This window comes from Geotrypetes seraphini, chromosome 11, assembly GCF_902459505.1.
Source record: "Geotrypetes seraphini chromosome 11, aGeoSer1.1, whole genome shotgun sequence".
Taxonomy (NCBI): domain Eukaryota; kingdom Metazoa; phylum Chordata; class Amphibia; order Gymnophiona; family Dermophiidae; genus Geotrypetes; species Geotrypetes seraphini.
The window spans coordinates 119,594,721-119,612,493 of NC_047094.1; the positions used below are offsets into that span (position 1 = coordinate 119,594,721).

At 42.0% G+C, this 17,773-nt stretch overlaps 1 protein-coding gene across 4 annotated transcripts in view; it reads right to left on the reverse strand.

Moving 5' to 3' along the window:
• Positions 1 to 7,463, reverse strand: part of NCOA5 (nuclear receptor coactivator 5) — a 102,578-nt gene extending 95,115 nt beyond the window's left edge. For 2 of the 4 annotated variants that reach the window (XM_033915114.1, XM_033915115.1), the window contains exon 1: positions 7,215 to 7,463. The gene's annotated coding sequence lies outside the window, so the exon portion shown is untranslated. Of the gene's footprint in view, positions 1 to 6,767; positions 6,790 to 7,214 lie in introns of those variants that run through there. The other 2 variants (XM_033915116.1, XM_033915117.1) reach the window with 2 other exon arrangements.
• Positions 7,464 to 17,773: the final 10,310 nt, after the last annotated feature.

Sequence of the window (17,773 nt, forward strand, 5' to 3'; positions counted from 1 at the left end):
GCTGTATAAGACGACTCAATTTGTCCGCTAAATAGTTTTTCTCTCCTTGAATGTAGATGGCTTTCAGAAAGATATCGTGAAGAATTGCCCAATTCCAAACCTTCTGAGCCTCCTGGCAAAGGGGAAGAGATCCTGTTCCTCCCTGCTTTTTGACATAGTACATGGCGACTTGATTGTCTGTACGAACGAGGACTTGATCATGAAGAAGATGCTGAAAAGCTGAGAGCATTGAATATCGCTCTTGAGTTCCAACAGATTTATGCGACACCAACGATTTGTGCTGGACCAATGTCCTTGAGTACGGAGACTGTTGAGATGAGCCCCCCCAAGGAAGCTGTCGTAAGCACATAAGCATTGCCTCTGCCGAGTCAGACCATAGGTCCATCATTACCAGCAGTCCGCTCCCGCAGCAGCCCCCCAGGTCAATGACCTGTAATGATCTATTACTCAAGAGCATTTTGTCTTGTATAGTAACCCTCTAATTGTACCCCTGGATTCCCTTACCCTTCAGGAACTCGTCCAATCGTCGTGAGGACCTTCTGATGAGGGGGGGGGGGGGGCGTTTGAAACAGCAAATCTCTGGAGAGATTGAAAGAGAGCATCCACCAATCGAGAGACTATCTCAACGAAGGAGTCACTGTAATGTGCTGAGAGTGGGCTGAAAGCCTGCGCCCACTGAGGGATTCTGAGGTGAAGTCTGGCAAAAGAAGTCACGTGAACTGTAGAGGCCATGTGACCTAGAAGATCCATCATGAGTCTTGCTGAAAGTGAAGTGAGGGACAACACCTTGAAACAAAGCTTGATAGTATCCTGACGCTGTTGAGGAAGGAATGCTCTAAGTTGCACCGTGTCCAGTACAGCTCCAACTGTAGAGTTTGAGAGGATTGTAGATGGGATTTTGAAAAATTTATTTCGAATCCCAAATGTTGGAGGAACCAAATAGTCCATTGGGTCACTACAATAACCCCCTGAGATGTTGAATACTTGATGAGCCAGTCGTCCAAGGATGGGAAAAACCTGGAGACCATGGCTGCGCAGAACTGCCGCCACCACTACTAGGCACTTGGTGAAAACTCTGGGAGATGTCATGCCGAAAGGCAGCACTCTGTACTGAAAATGATTTCCCACCCGAAATCTGAGGAACTTGCGGAAGGCTGGATGAATGGGAATATGAGTGGAAGCCCCTTTGAGATCCAGAGAATATAACCAATCGTCGTGATCCAGAAGGGGATACAAGGATGCTAGACACAGCATTCAAAATTTTTTTCTGACAAGAAATTTGTTGAGGGCTCTTGAGATCCAAAATAGGTTGCACATCCCCCATCTTCTTAGTGAAGGAAGTGAAGAGAATAGCCCTGATTATTGTGAGGACCCAGAGGCTGGATGTAATTAGTTCCCATCGATGATAAAAATGATGGAGACAACCTCCTATGGGAAGAGAGGACAGAAGCAAGACGATTGAAGGTATGCTCTGTGTTAGATGGTCAAAAAGGCCGAGTAGACTTGGGCGCAGCAGGAATCTGAGGCTTACGCTGCCTTTGTTTTTGCTGCTGTTTCTTAGGAGGTGATCTTGAATAAGGTGCTGCCTTCTGAGGATAACGCCTCTGATAAGATTCTGCAACAGGAGCACGCTACAGGGGTTCAAAGAAGCTTTGGATAGGTACTTGGAAGACAAAGGGATTGAGGGATACAGATAAGAGTAAAGGTAGATTATAGGGGTGGGATTAGAGGTAAGTTACAAAATTAATCAGGGACCACTGTTCAGGCATTAGGCCTGATGGGCCGCCGCGGGAGTGGACCGCTGAGCAAGATGGACCTCTGGTCTGACTCAGCGGGGGCAACTTATGTTCTTAACTCTTAGCAGTGTAAGGTTTCGGCTTTGGCCGAACTATAGAGGCAAATGATTTCTCATGTTCAGACAAGTGTTTTGTAGCCGTCTCAATCAAGTCATCAAACAGCTCATTCCCTTGATATGGAATGTTGGCCAGTCAATCCTGCAGATTTGGATCCATATCTACGATGCGGAGCCAAGCTAGACGGCGCATCTTCACTGAGAACGCAGTGACCCTGGAAGACATCTCAAAAGCATCATATGCAGCCTGAACCATATGCATACGAAGTTGAGCTAGAGTTGAATGCATATGCTGGAACTCTGGTAGGCAATGTTCTGAAAGATATTTGAAGAAAGGAGGCATAGCATTGACTCAATGCTTCAGATGGGATTTTAAACTACAATTTTTCCTTTACATCCTATTTGTCATCATGGAATTTTGAAACAGCCAACAGCCCAACTTGTCAATGGTCCTGCCCTCTTAGCCAGGAGGGACGGTGGCATAACTTTGGCAGGATTGGTTCTTTCTAAAAGTTTGAGAAAGAATGCTATTCATGGATAATTTGAGAGAATCCTTAGGAGGATTAGGTATACCCAGCTCTTCTAAATACTCAGGAGTATTTTAAATCAGACTCCAAAGCAATGTGGAGATCTTTACTCATTTTAACATAAGAATTTAGTAAAGGACACTGGATCAGAAGAGGAGTGATCTTGTTGAGGCGAAGGTGAACGAAAACATCTCGAGTTATCTTTGACAGCAGAGAAAGGTGAAGCCTCTCTGGAGTATTGATACCGCAGATCTGAATCCTTAGGCAGAGATGAAGATGAAAATCCACTTCCAGAACAAGTAGGAGACACAGCTGGTGAAGAAACGTCGCAGGAGAAGAACTCGACTGGAGAGAATGCTGAGGCTCCACAATAGGTTTCCTGGATAAAGGAGTTGGAGGTCTCAAAGAGTCTCAATAAAACGAGAAGACGACCTGGGCCTCGAAGAATGCATTGACAAATGATGTGAAGAGGAACTATGTCTCAAATCACAGGCCCATGATCGAGTTGAATCCAGCTTCGATGAAGAATGTCGATGAGTCCTCACTCTGTGCCTCGAAGAAAGCAATGCCTTATGTGTAGAGGTAGGACTAGGTGTTGGACATCAAAGTCGAAACACTGATAAGGACTCAGCTCCTTGTATAGATTGATCTCGAGGCACTCTCAAGGACTCAACTCCTTGCCCAGAGTGTACAGATTTATCTTGAGGCACTCTCAAGGACTCGACTCCTTGTAATACTGCTGCGTGTTTAGGCTGAACTGCAGGAAGCAGGATCGAGACAGGAGTCAATTTGGCAAGCATATTACCAAACAACTGATGCAGAATATTTTCCAACATATTCTGCAAAGCCGGCACCAAGGCCACTGGAACTGGTACATTTGGTGTGGCTTTGGACTCCGAAGACGATGATGACCTTGAGGAAGAGTGTTGTCTCTACTTTGAGACACGTTTCCTGGGAAGTCTCGAAGCAACTGGGTCCACCAAGGTCGCTGTTGAAATGTCCTGTGACTCCTGAGGGGTTGGCTTGGTTTATGGAGACACTGAGGATAACGGCCCCTCCGGAAAAGATTTAGCTGGCTTCCCCATCGAGGAAGGTTTTAGTGAGGTTGAAGCTTTGGGCGTGGGGCCCAAAGCTTCAACCTCACTAAAACCTTCCTCGATGGGGAAGCCAGCTAAATCTTTTCCGGAGGGGCCGTTATCCTCAGTGTCTCCATCAGGCAAGCTACTCAAGCCAACCCCTCAGGAGTCACAGGACTTTAACGGAGTCGAGGTCACAATCAGGGTCGAGGCTTTAGTTGAAGAAAGATCCATTCCCCTGAAGATTTTTTCAATCTGAACGTGACGACTTTTAAGAGCTCGATTTCAAAGTGTAGCACAGTGAATACACGAGTCCGGACAATGATCAGGTCCTAAACACTGCACACACCACTTATGTGGGTCAGTGATGGAGATTGCGCGTTTACACCGGCTACACTTCTTAAATCCTGTGACCGGCCGAGATATGGAATGAAACGGCCGCAGCTAAATCGAAGCCCTCAAGCTGAGGCCGTAGACCAGGCCCTGCCGTGGCATGACTGAAAAATTTAACAAATACTTTCTTTTTTACACGCGTAACACAGCGACCCTGTAAAGAAAAAGAAAATACATAGTGAGAGAAACTAACTCTCACGCAGAGCCTTGAAACAAGAGCTTCTCAGCTCTGTGGAAAACTTAGAACTGAGGAAACGCGTGCCCTACTTCGGGCGGGAATGCACTCTCGCATGCGCGGTGTGGAAGTTGCAAACTTTCTAAAAGTTCTTCAAGCAAGTCTGCTTATGAAGCTGTCCGCATCGGGGCTCCGTGGATGATGTCACCCATATGTTGAGAATATGCTGCCTCCTTGTCCTAGGATAATTTTTGAAATTGTTACAGTATTGGCTCTTCAATATTTTTGTATTTCTGCTTTCTTAATATCTGTAGTACAGCAGCAGCTACTGGGGGAGGATTCCTTTTTTTAATATTATTTTCCTTGTGAACTGTCTTTTTTTTTGTTTCCATTCACTGAGTTTTAAATAGCAATGAATCTCTACTGTGTTTCTTGTATTGTCTACAGATGCTGACATTTGGACATGTAAATTATCACTAAGGACAAGCAAAGTGTCATTAGAATGATCACTTTTACCAAACTCACTGTGAAATGCTCAGATCAGAAACAGAAACGTTTGTACACAATTGCTAGCACAGGCAATGGTTTCTGATGAATGCTGCAGAGAAAACACAATGTCAAAGAAAGTTGCATCTTGGAATACATTTAAGTACCAGCGGGAAGAAGTCAAGATAGATTCAAGTATGTTCAGACCCTGAGACTTAAAAAAAAAAAAATCTAACAGAAAAAAATGCTGCCGTGTTTAGTACTTCACTTTTAAAAATAAAATTACCACCTACACTTCTCCCTCAATATTCGCAGGGGTTAGGGGCAGAGCCAGCCCGTGAATATTGAAAATTCGTAAATAAAATTTGGGCCAGCTCTGACCCACCCCTGCCTTCCCCCCAGCATCCAGGACTTTACCTGGTGGTCTAGCAGGCTTTCGGGACAGGAGCGATCTTCCTATGCTCCTGCCCCATGCAGATCATTTATACAAAATAGCTGCTGTGAGTTCCTATAGTCTCTGGAGGCTACGATGGGAACTCCCTGCAGCCATTTTGTATGAGTGATCTGCACGGGGTAGGAGTGTAGGAAGATAGCCCCTGCCCCGAAAGCCCGCTAGACCACCAGGTAAGGTCCAGGGAAATCCGGGATGCAGCGTTTCTTCCCCCCCCCCCCAAAAAAAAAAAATATAAATAAATAAAATTGTGAATAACCGAATCCGTGGAAACTGAAACCACAGATTCGGAGGGAGAAGTGTACTCTTCTTTTAATCAAGAGAGAGAAATACTGGCAACAGGGGAAAAATTATTCTGAAGAAGAGGGAGATGTGGCCTAGTGGTTAAAGCTGCTGCCTCAGTACCCTGAGGTTGTGAATCTGATCCCAGCCTGCTCCTTGGACTCTGGGCAAGTCACTTAATTCTCCATTGCCTCAGTTACCACAGTTAAGATTGCGAACCTGCCAGGACAAAGAAAATACTTAAGAGTAGCCGATTACTATTCAATGTATTATAAACTGTTTTGGGTAAATCTCCTCATGAAAAGTCAGTTTAAAAAAAAAAAAAAAATCTATATGAAGACCAAAATTGAACAAATGCTTTTTACAAGATTTAAATTAAGTATTGCTATATGTCCAATTAACATACTAGATACTATTCTGAAATATCCCCCCCAAAAATTCAGGTATTCATAAACAACTAAAAATGTATTAAACAAATCAATGTAATACATAAATACAGTACTGTATAATCCATTAGTAGTGGACCTGGTACTTTCCCTCATTCCTATATTGGCCTCATTTCCTCATCCAGTTCTCTCCTCTATAATATGTATATATGTAAACTGAAAGCGTAACCACAAAAAGGTGGTATACAATTCCCAATCGATTTTTGTTTCTCCTTTTCATCACAACCAGTTTCTTCTCATGGGGTTTCCCAGACCAGCCCACAATACAGTACAAAAATGCGTTTTGTTCTACCGGCCTTTCCTACCTCCTCACTCCATGATCCCTTTGGTGGTAATGGTGCTCCCCCCTCCCCTATTTCAACCCTCCTAGCAAAGTGGTGAGCTGTGCTTGCTTTGGGCACGGTGGGAGCTGGAACAAACACGCTTCACGGTCTTTTTGGTGCAGAAAAACTTCCGCCGCCACCGCGGGAATATAGGCGCCATGCGGTGCAACATAAGACACCCTCGATTCCTCTATTTTTTTGTGCCTGTGATGTGAAGAAGGTGGTGGAGCACATCAGGCACTATAAACAAACCGCCAATAATACCCAGTCCCATTTTTCAAGACATTTCATGGCACAGAGCAAGGGCATTCTCTGCCGCGTTTTGGGGTTGTTTTTTTTTTTTTTTTTTTTTTTGGGGGGGGGGGGTTAGGAGGCGGGGAAGAAAAATAAGACAGAATTATAATCTACAGAACCGATAAACCTAGAAAATGCAAGCATCGGGTGCAGCCTTTCTTCAAGCGCTGGATCCATACAATAGCAGGGTTTTTTTTTTTTTTTCCACAGCACTTAAGACGAAAAATTTTGATCCCGATCCCCCAGGCGAACCGGAAGCTTGGCAAGAGCGATACATCCCGAAACACGCGTTATATAGCTCGGATCAGTGCTTTATTCTATTACCCTACGAGGAGACGGAACAGTAGGGCAAACATTTCCGGTGAAAATATTAAAATTGGATCCATGAATCGAACAACATTCATAAAGGCATAATTGCACAAGTTTCTCGTGCATTCCCCCCCCCCCCTCAATAATACTTACTTTACAGTGCGTGGTTACCTAGAAAAGCCCCTCGCTGTGGGGGAGGAAGGGTAGATCGCTCAGACACAAAGCTTTGCGAACAGCGCGCTCCACCCCCGGAGCCCGCGCTGAAGTAGGGCGAGGAGCGCGCGCGCTTTCTGGCCGCCCAACCTAGGCCGCAAGGGCGGGCGGCAAGTTGGGGAAACGCCACAAATCTACCACGGCCAAAGCTTTCGTAAGAAGGAAATCCAGGGTGAGCAGAGCCGCCCGTGGGTCCGGATTTCAACTGCAGCCGCCTCGCTCAGGCGCGAGCCGCTGACCTACTTTTACCTTGAAACTACGCAAGAAGCAGCTAGGCCGGGCCACCGTTGCCGGCCGTCGAGGAAAAAAAAAAAAAAAAAAACCAACCAAAAACCATTTAACAAATCTCATACGACGACAACAAACATTTGTAGACGTTCTGCTTACCCGCTACAAACCAAAGCTCTGGTAAAATAACCCCTGGGGAACCCGGTCCCGATGCGGTTCCAAGCCTTCGACCGACTCCTGACAGGCTCAAACGCGCTTCAGCGACAGACGCCACCTGAACGAGGAGGACAAAGGCGCCCAACCAGGCTTGTCGTTCACGACACTACGACGCGCGCGCGCGCCTGGGTCCTCGCTTTCCGGCTGCTCCTTTGCAGTTGGCGCTGCGAGAAATAGCGGTAACCATAGAGATGAAACCGTTATCGAATTACAGTACTACTCTAAAGTCGTAAACGTGGAACCTCGTGGTCGGCCGCCATTTTCTTTCCTTACATAAAATGGTGGGGGTCGTAATTTCCTGGTGCCTACTGAAATAACTTGAAAGCTTAAGATTTCACAATTGAGAACGTGCACATCCGTATCGTAACATTTTTATATTATTGTGGGGTTTTTTTTTTCATAGGGCCTGTAATTTTATTAGCAACTTTTACATTTTTAATGGGGGTAGTAAGAATCTTTCTGCAAGGGAATAGTTATTTTTTAATAGTTACAGTGATATGCTCTCAAAATATGTACATTATTAAATATTGTTACCATAAAATATCGGGGGCATAATAACCAAAAGCCCTTTCTCCACGGCATTCTTGGCTCCATCAGTAGTTTTTCATTCAGTCTCATCTTTCATTTCCAAAGTATCCTGCCCTATTTCATCACTCTTTCCCACATCCACTGATTGCTTCCACCATGGGCTCCTTTTACGAAGGCGTGGTAGCGGTTTAACGTGCGCTAAACCGCCGGCCACGCTAGCTGCTACCGCCTCCTCTTGAGCAGGCGGTAGATTTTTGGCTAGCGCTGGGGTTAGCACGTGATGAAAAGTCACATGCGCTGAAGCCACTACCGCGGCTTTGTAAAAGGAGCTCCATGATGAATCAATCCCCCTCCCCTCACACATTTCAAATACTCACTCATGGCCCCTGTTTGGTTCCTTTACCCTCAACGATTTCTTGATGTTTTGGTGGTCAACATTGCTGTTGTCCTGCTGCTCATCCCAATGCTAGACTTCTCTACTTTCTCCTGCCCTTCTGTTCCTTTTTTGCTTTAATGGGAGGAGGCAAATCATGTTCTTGCACCCGTACTCTCATGCCATCAGACTTTGGTGTTCCATCCTGCTCTGTTGTTAGCTAAATTGGATCCCATGCATTTGCTGCTGCCAGGCCTTGCTGCCTGCCAGTATCAGAAGTTAGGGTTGGGTTCTGTTGATACCATGTCTGATCAGGCTTGGTCCTTTCTAGCTTCCACCACAGATACAGTATCCTCCTGCTTGTGCTCCTTTCACCATTCATGGCAACACAGAGAACTGACATTGGCACCAGTACTGCTTTCTTGTGTTGCCACAGATGAAGCATGCCATTATAAGAATAATCTAATATTATCTGGGATTTATGAGTCACTCTATGCCTAAATAGGTTCAAGGTGACTTACAGTACAATTTTAAGTTACCATTTAGAATGGTACAAAGGCAGCTTCAGGAGACACATTATGAAAATGGTTTGAGGGAAGGTACAATAAAAAAGGATAAAGTAGTAGTGTTTAAGGAGTGGTTCTATGACATAGAAGGTAGAGATAATTTATAGTCCAAAGACAGGTGGATGACGGTGTGCATGCATAGTGTAATAGAGGTTGTAAGGTGTTTTGTAGGCTCGGTTAGTTTTCTATGGTGGGTATGGTGTCAAAGAGAAATATTTGTTTTCTTTCAGAACATGAAGTAGTTCGGTTCAGATCTGATGACTGTTGGGAGGTTCTAGTTGGTATGGTGTTGAAGAGATAAGTCTTTAGTTTCTTTTGGAACGTGAGGTAGTTCGATTCAGAATAGCCATACTGAGTCAGACCAATGGTCCATCTAGCCCAGTATCTTTCTTCTAATCCAATTAACAAGTTCCTGACAGAAACCCAAAAAAACTCAAAAAAGCTTACAATCTAATAATGAAAGACATACTGGACAAAAATGGCAAATCAATATATGCTTCTTTTGTAGGGAAATACAAATGGAGGAGAGGTACAGAGGGTAGGGGGCTATAGAGGGAATGACAAACAGATGTGGTGCTTTACAAATTGGTAGGGTTAAAACAAATGCATTTTCAGAAAAGTGAGCCTTCAGCCTGGACCTGAATACTGACTGAGATGGAGTCCATTGTACCGAGTCAGGCAAGTTGTTCCAGGCATACGGTGCAGCAAGGCAGAAGGGTAACCTTTCCTCATATGAGTGGACTTCCATCCCCTTTATTATTTTGATCACTCTTCTTTGAGCCTTTTCTAATTCTGCTACATCTTTTTTTGAGATATGGCAACTGGAACTGAGCACAGTACTCAAAGTGAGGTTGCATCCTGGAGCTATACTGAGACATTATAATATTCTTGGTCTTGGTCAGGAGACAACAAAAGAAGAACAATTTGGAGACTAAAATTAAAAGAATACAAAAAACTTATAACTACAAAACGCACAAATTTTTACGCACAAAAAATAAACTTTCCCAACACCAACACCAAGTCTCTATTTAATCTAGTTAACAACCTTTATGATATTCAGGCCTTTTCCCGCATCATGACAGACTCCCCGCCTTCAGCCAATGCTTTGGCTGAATTCTTCAACTACAAAATCAACAACCTACCAACCTCCTCAACCAACCACTTGAACTACCCTGTCGCCCAACACACCGACGAACCCAGGGTAGACATGATCTGGAGCGACTTCTCTATCCCCACCTGGAACCAATTCTGCAAACTCTACTTGAAATATGCCGATTCGTACTGCAGATTAGACAACTGCCCACCTAACGTCATGAAAGCCGCTCCAGTCGCCTTCAAAGCCAAACTACACGATTGGCTCTCCTCCCTTCTGCTGTCTGGCACATTCCCCAAGGAGTTAGGTAAGATACTAATCACCGATTATAAAAAATCCCAAGCAACCCATTAAGTCAACCTCTAACTACAGGCCCATTGCTAACATCCCCCTTTTTGTAAAGCTGATGGAAGGCCTGGTAAACCAGGATTTAGTATCGTACCTCGATAAATTCAGCATACTTCATGACAACCAATCTGGTTTTCGTTCCGGGTTCAGCACGGAAACAGTTATTGCTTCACTGCTGGACTCCCTCTTGAACCTATTCAGCCAAGGCTCCAGTGCACTGATCCTTCAGCTAGACTTGAGTAGTGCCTTCGACTTAGTCGATCATGCCATCCTAACTAACTGCTTAAAATCAATTGGACTCTCTGGCAATGTACTGAAATGGTTCCAAGGTTTCCAAGTCCATATCGATAACAATCTATCCCCCTGCTGGGCAAACCCATGCGGAGTCCCTCAGGGCCCCCCCCCCTATCCCCCACCCTTTTCAACATTTACCTTGCCTCATTGGCGGACCTACTACAAAAATTAAATATCAAATTTTACATCTATGCGGATGACATCACCATAATCCATCCTCTAACAAACCTGACTCCAGAATTGAAGAACCAACTATCATCAACATTGGATCATATTGAATCATGGATGACTGTGTTCAGACTGAAACTCAACTCTGAAAAAACCAAAATCTTCCTAGCGAGCCCAAATGACAAAATTAAAGACACTTCAATTTCCCTGAACGGACAAACCTTCCCCATTGTCGATTCCATAAAAATCCTGGGTGTGACGCTAGACCGCTACCTCACTCTAGATATTCACACAGATTCACTGATCAAAAAAGGATTCTCGACACTATGGAAACTCAGAACCATCAGAAAGTATTTTGATGCAGCATCCTTTCGCCTACTGGTACAATCCTCCATCTTGAGCCTACTCGACTATTGTAATATCATCTATCTGGGGTCCCTCAAGAAAACCTTGCATAGACTCTGAATCATACAAAATTCTGCAGTGCAACTGATCTTCGGTATAAAAAAATGGGACCACATAACCCCCTACTACCAAAAACTCCACTGGCTACCACTAGAAGCAAGAGTGCTATTCAAATTTGCCTGCCTTTGTTTCAAATCTGACCTTGGCATGGCCCCGCTATACCTGGTCTCCCACTTTAAATTCGATTGCTCCACCACACCCACATGTAGAATATGTTTGTTCAGCCACCCTTCAATAAAAACCTGCCAATACAAAAGATTCCTAAACAGAACGCTAGCCTTCCAAGCAAGTCAACAAAACAACTGGCTAGTCAACTTCATCAAACTCTCCTCATCCTACCTTAACTTCAGAAAACTAATTAAAACAAACCTGTTCAACCGTTTTGTAACCAAGAACCCTTAAACCCTCTACTGCACTCCTTTTCACATCTTCTTGTTTCCCCACATTGTAACTTTATGTAACCAAAATCCTCACTGTTATTTTTTCTTCTTCGCTGTATCCAAAATCTCCATTGTTATTTTCCTTCGCTGACTGTCCAGCTCTTGTTGTAAACCGCCTCGAACTAGTATGGCTTTGGCGGTATATAAAAATAAAATTATTATTATTATTATTATTTACCATCCCTTTCCTAATAATTCCTTGCATCCTGTTTGCTTTTTTGGCTACCGCAGCTCACTGGGCAGAAGGTTTCAGCATACTGTCTACAATAATACCTAGATCTTCTTCTTGGGTGCTGACTCCTAAGGTGGATCCTAGCATAAGGTAACTATACATCACTTTGAATTTGTCCACATTAAATTTCATCTGCCATTTGGATGCCCAGTCTTCCAGTTTTCTTAAGATCTACAATTTTTCACAGTTCGCACATGTTTTAATAGCTTTGAATAGTTTTGTCATCTGCATATTTAATCACCTCACTATTCCAATTTCCAGATAGATATGTTAAATATTACTAGTCCCAAGACTGATCCCTGTGGAACTCCATTATTCACCCTCCTCCACTGAGAAATTTGGAAATTGAACCCTACCCTCTGTTTTCTGTCTGATAACTAATTCCTAATCCTCAACTGAATATTGCCTCCTGTCCCATGACATTTTCATTTTCTCAGGTGTCTCTCATGAGGAACTTTGTCAAATAGCTTTCTGAAAATCTGGATACACTACACATCTCTTGGCTTATCTTTATCCACATGTTTATTAACACCTTCAAAAAAATGAAGCAAATTAGGAGGCAAGACTTCCCTTTTCTGAAAAGAAAAACAAAAAGGGACCCCACAACAAAAATCTAAGGAAAAACAAATAGGGGTGAACAATGGACTTCCAGTAAGAAAAGAGAAGACTCAGGATGTAACCAAAAACTGTTTATTTCATAAATCTTCAAACCAATGAGAAGTCCAAACAGTTATCTCAAGAAGCTTGTGTAAAAGACTCAGGTTTTCAAATGATGAGAGATCCATTCAGTTATCTCAAGAAACACATGTGAGCAACCTGACACTGTGTTTCAGCAGAAATCACACCTGCCTCAGGGTCAAAACCATCTACAAAAGATAATAATAAAAGTGTAAAACAAAAATATATAAAATCTTTTTAAGAAAAAATGTGTAACTAAATGCGAGAAAAGCCATACTTGATGCCAAAAAGGCCTATTCTGTTACTTCCCTTCCGGATTCCATGTGTGTGGCACGTTCAATCCGAACCCTCAGTCCGGGAGATGCAGAAATCCATAACTTTTCTGAGCACATGCTCCACCCACTTAGCCTGAGAGTTAGTAAAATATCCAGTTACAATACTGCAAGCAGTCCGTGCAGAAGTCTTTTGCAGTAGCTCTGCTTCTATTTCTTATTTTTATTCTAGGTGACTTCGGAAAACAATATTGTCCAGTGGTTCTAGTGGCTTCTGGCGCAAAACACCTGCGTTCCGAGTCTAGGGACTCATGTGGTGGAGCCCATGTGTGTCAACAGTTCCCTGCCATGGATGCGGGGTTTGATGTTTCACCAGAATTTATTTGGTTTCTCTGGAAAGCTTTTTCTATGGACCCCACTCATTTGTCACTGCCAGCAGGCTCAACAAATTACAACACTGAAACAGTTTTGGCCTCTATGACTGACCATCTTTCCCATTTGTTTTCCCATGGAAAAAACGCACTGGTACTGCAGTTCAACTTGAGCAGTGTCTTCGACCTTGTTGATCATGACCTCCTACTTAGGTGCCTTGATTCCATTGGCATTTCCGGACAGGTACTAAATTGGTTCACGGGTTTCCTAAAAAAATCATACTTACCAGGTCTACAGGGAACGAACCTACTCTCAAGCTTGGTCCAATCCCTGTGGAGTGCCACAGGACTCCCCACTCTCCCCCTCAATTTTAAATATCTATATGGCATCACTGAGAAATATGTTATCCAATTTAAAACTGAAATTGTACATATACGCGGATGATATAGCAATTATTATTCCCATAACCTCATTGACCCAAGAGACAGAACAATTCATCTCATCTGTCCTTACCAAGGTAGTCATATAATCTGTTGTCTACATTATTATACTATCATAACCACGGCTAAAAGTCCAACTTAACTCATATTCACTGTTGGTATCAGTCTTTCAATACATTATAGATTCTCATTACAGATATTTGTATGGACCTTCAGAAAGCAATCAGACCAACAGCCGATTGCTTGTAATCTTCATCGGTCCAGCCTTTATTAGTGCTTAATATATTTTTTATGTGTGTATTTCTCTTTGACTCTAGGTCACTCATGTCCCAATCTATACATTCTATGTGCAATGGGACTTTAAGCATGTAAGTTGTATTAATGCACATTAATGAGGCCCTAAGTTAGTACCTGAGACAATGGACGACTATCTAAAGAAATTGTCACTTTTAATATGATAAAGTTCTGCTATATACTCTGAAACATTCCTGATAGAGGTTGAGTTTATTTTGCTGCTTATTTTCTTCCTGTAGACTTATAAGGGTAAATTCATAGACAAGTTAGGCCCCCAAAAAACTGGGTCCAAAACATCACTGTTTATGTACTTTCTATGGCTGGTGTAAATGTTGGTGCATAAATGCAACTATTCCATAAAGTGCATGCAAGATTAGTTGGGTCACCCCTGACACATGCATTCCCCTCCCATGTTAATGCTCCTTTGCAGTTGCGCATGAGAGAAGTTAGATGCTCAGCTTACAGAATGGTGCATAAATTAGTTACACAAGCAACTACTAAGTAGTGTCAATTAGTGCTTGTTAATGCTAACATCAGCCATCCAAATTTCATATTACTTTTATAACTAAAGAATGACTCAATGCTATAAATTACCTCTTCCCTCTCCACGTCAAGTTCGGAATAAATCATTCTTTGAATCCACCTTCGAAATTCAAGGTTCCAGAATTTGGAACTGCTTCCTGACCTGCTTACGTCAGACCTCCTCCTATCTTCAATTTACGAAGGTTCTAAAATGCATCTGATTTCATTATAGTCTTGCTATGATTTATGATGTCTATGTTGCTAACTTTATTAATCTTTTGTAAGCTGCAATGATTCCCAGTTGACATTTGCATCATATATGAAACAATATGGTATTGTATTGTAATTATTGATATTTTTATCTTCAGTTGTGCCCATTTAGCATTGATTCACTAGTTATACTCATAACTGATTCTATTCTATAACTGGATGCGAAATTGCACACCTAACTTTAGGCTCCATTTATAGATTTGGGGTGGGGTAATATCTTTACGTTTGCCAGTAGACCTGTATTTATTTATTTAAAAATTTATATACTGCGTATTTCTTAATGGGTTAATGATAGGTTTTCTCCTTTATTGGCCCTTTGAAAGGCATGATTAGGCAGAGCTTTTCACTCTTAACAACTAAAACAGATACCAGATTTTAGTAGAGGGTATAAGGGCATGAATGTAAGCTATCTGTCTGTGTAGATAATGCAATGTTTCTCCAAATCAGTTCTGCCCCTCAAATGTTGCAAAGGATTGAACAATTTTCTGCTATTTCTGGCTGCTGAATGAATTGTTCCAAAATGACACTATTGAGGCTTAACAAATACACAAGTGCCTCCAATGTTTTCACCTTCTCATTTTGTCATTATAGTATCTAAAACCCTATAGTCAACAGTCAAAATCTGTAAGGTAATGAAAGCCTGGTCTTTTTTTGTGTGTGTGATAATTTTTATTAAGATTTGCAAATGGATTACAAACCTTTATGTTTTGAGAGAATTGTAATTGTTTAAAATTGATTTTGTGCTGGCTTATAGGTTGATATTGTTGCTTATTTATTTATTGAGATTTATTAACTGCCTTTAAAAAGAGAATTCACCCAAGACGTAGTTAAGGTCTTAACTGAAAAATTGTCTCTCATGTATTTATCCTGGTAGGGAAGATTTGATTTAAAAAAATAAATAATAAATAAATAAATAAATAAACCCCATCCTTTCTAGGTTCTTATATATTTGGAGCTAAATAAGTGCCTCTCTCATTTTGTATGGAAAATAAAACTCCAAGCATTATTATAAAGAAGTTGAAGTTGCTGGGCGCGATGGACCACTGGTCTGACCCAGCAGCAGCAATTCTTATGTTCTTATGTTCTTAGAAGCAGATGATGGAGTTTTATGAACTTCAGACATTATTACATTTCATATCTGTTAGGCAGGGTGGTGTCTGGTTTCTTGGATTCTTTGGAGAGGCCACATTAATTGATCTTGGAAGAAGAATGAGTTTATCCTGTTCTTATAAATGTCTACCTTGGAATTTCCCTCAGCCAGAGATATGGCAGCCAGTTAATATTAGCTGCCAATTTACTTGCTTTCTGCTATTTAATAATAAATAATAATAATAATTTATTTCTTATATACTGCTATACCGTGAAGTTCGAAGCGGTTTATAATAAAGATACATTATGTCAGTACATGAGATTCAAGGTGGAAAGTATAATTAGTTTCGGGCCTTGGAATTAGGGGGCGAGGTGGAAGGGTCATGGCGAGGAAGAATTGGGTATGGGAATTTAGAATTTAGGAGGCTGTTACAAACTGTGGCCCCCTTTTATCAAGCTGCGTTAGGGTTTTTTATTGCTGGTCACTGCGGTAAAAGCTCCGACACTTATGGCTGGTGTTAATTTAAAAAACCCTAACGCAGCTTGATAAAAGGGGAACTATGTTTTTACACAGAATTCAATTGTGGATTAAGAATTGGTTATCGGACAGAAAACAAAGGGTGGTGTTAAGTAGCCATTTTTCTCAATGGAGGAGGGTAAATAGTGGTGCGCCACAGGGATCTGTACTGGGACCAGTGCTATTTAACTTATTTATAAATGATCTGGAAATTGGAACTATGAGTGAGGTGATTAAATCTGCAGATGTCACTGAACTGTTCAAAGTTGTTAAAACGCATGCGGACTGCAAGAAGACCTTAGGAAATTAGAATACTGGGCGTCCAAATGACAGATGAAATTTAATGTGGACAAATGCAAAGTGATGCATATTAGGAAAAATAATCCAAATCATAGTTACCGAATACTAGGGTCTACCTTGGAGGTTAGTGCCGCCAAGAAAAAAAGATCTGGGTGTCAGGGATTATTATATAGGCTTTTGGCAGGAATAGGCAGCCTTGTATTTTGTTGGGGGAAAAGGTTGGGAATCCATGCAGGCTTGTTTAGTCAAGGTACTTGGCAATCAATGGGTGGGCAGCCTTGTTGGATTGAGCAGAGGGAATGTAGATTGCTAAAAATGCTACTTGACCTCTGGAATCTGTTGCTGGAGGCACCGCGTGCTATATCCTCTACTCACTTTTAAACAGGTGCTAAAAACACACCTTTTTTGTTTTTTGTTTTTTTTTGGGGGGTTGCAGTCCCATCAGCATGATTTTTCAGATCTGTCAGTGATCCTTTGAGCCTGAGGTGGAGGGCTACATATTTGGCAAACAATATATTTTCTTTGTTTACAGTATGGCATTCTTGTCTGCTCTATTGATTTTATGTTTGTACCCCACTTGGATGGATTTTGTTTCATTAAGCTTAAAACTTGAACTAGTACACTGAAACTGTGTAGCAAAGTCAGTAATGTTAATTTGTTTATATTAAAAATGTATAAATCAATTCATGGTCCAAAAGAGGAGCACCTAAAATGGTCTCTAATAAAATCTTATACATCCTATAAAATTATAATCAACCAGTTTAGGAGCAGAGTGGAGGAGCAGCCTAGTGGCATGAGCTCCAGAAGCAAAAGTCCTTCATCATCCCAGAAGACAGTTGCCATGACCTTGCCTGCAGATTTTTCTGTCTTGAACTTTTTTGGGGTGGGGGATGACTTGTGCTTCCACTGCATTGACTCTATTTTGGACTCAAGATCTCGGTGATAGACCCAAGTCTCATCTCCAATCACTTGATCCTCACAGAGCATCTCCAAGTTCTGACAACACTGGAGCCTCATGGCCTTCTGACAAGGCGTCAGCATTCTTGGTACCCATCTTTGGAGACATAACATTAAAAAAAAAAACCAGAATTATTTTATTTATTTATTTTAAAAATTTCTATACCGTTTACAATGAAACGGTTAACAAAATATACAAAAATCTGGAGATAGCGGTTCTTTGATGGCAGCGGGTTGAACTTCTGAGCTTGCCCCTGAGGAAGGACATGAAATAGGGGGTCTCT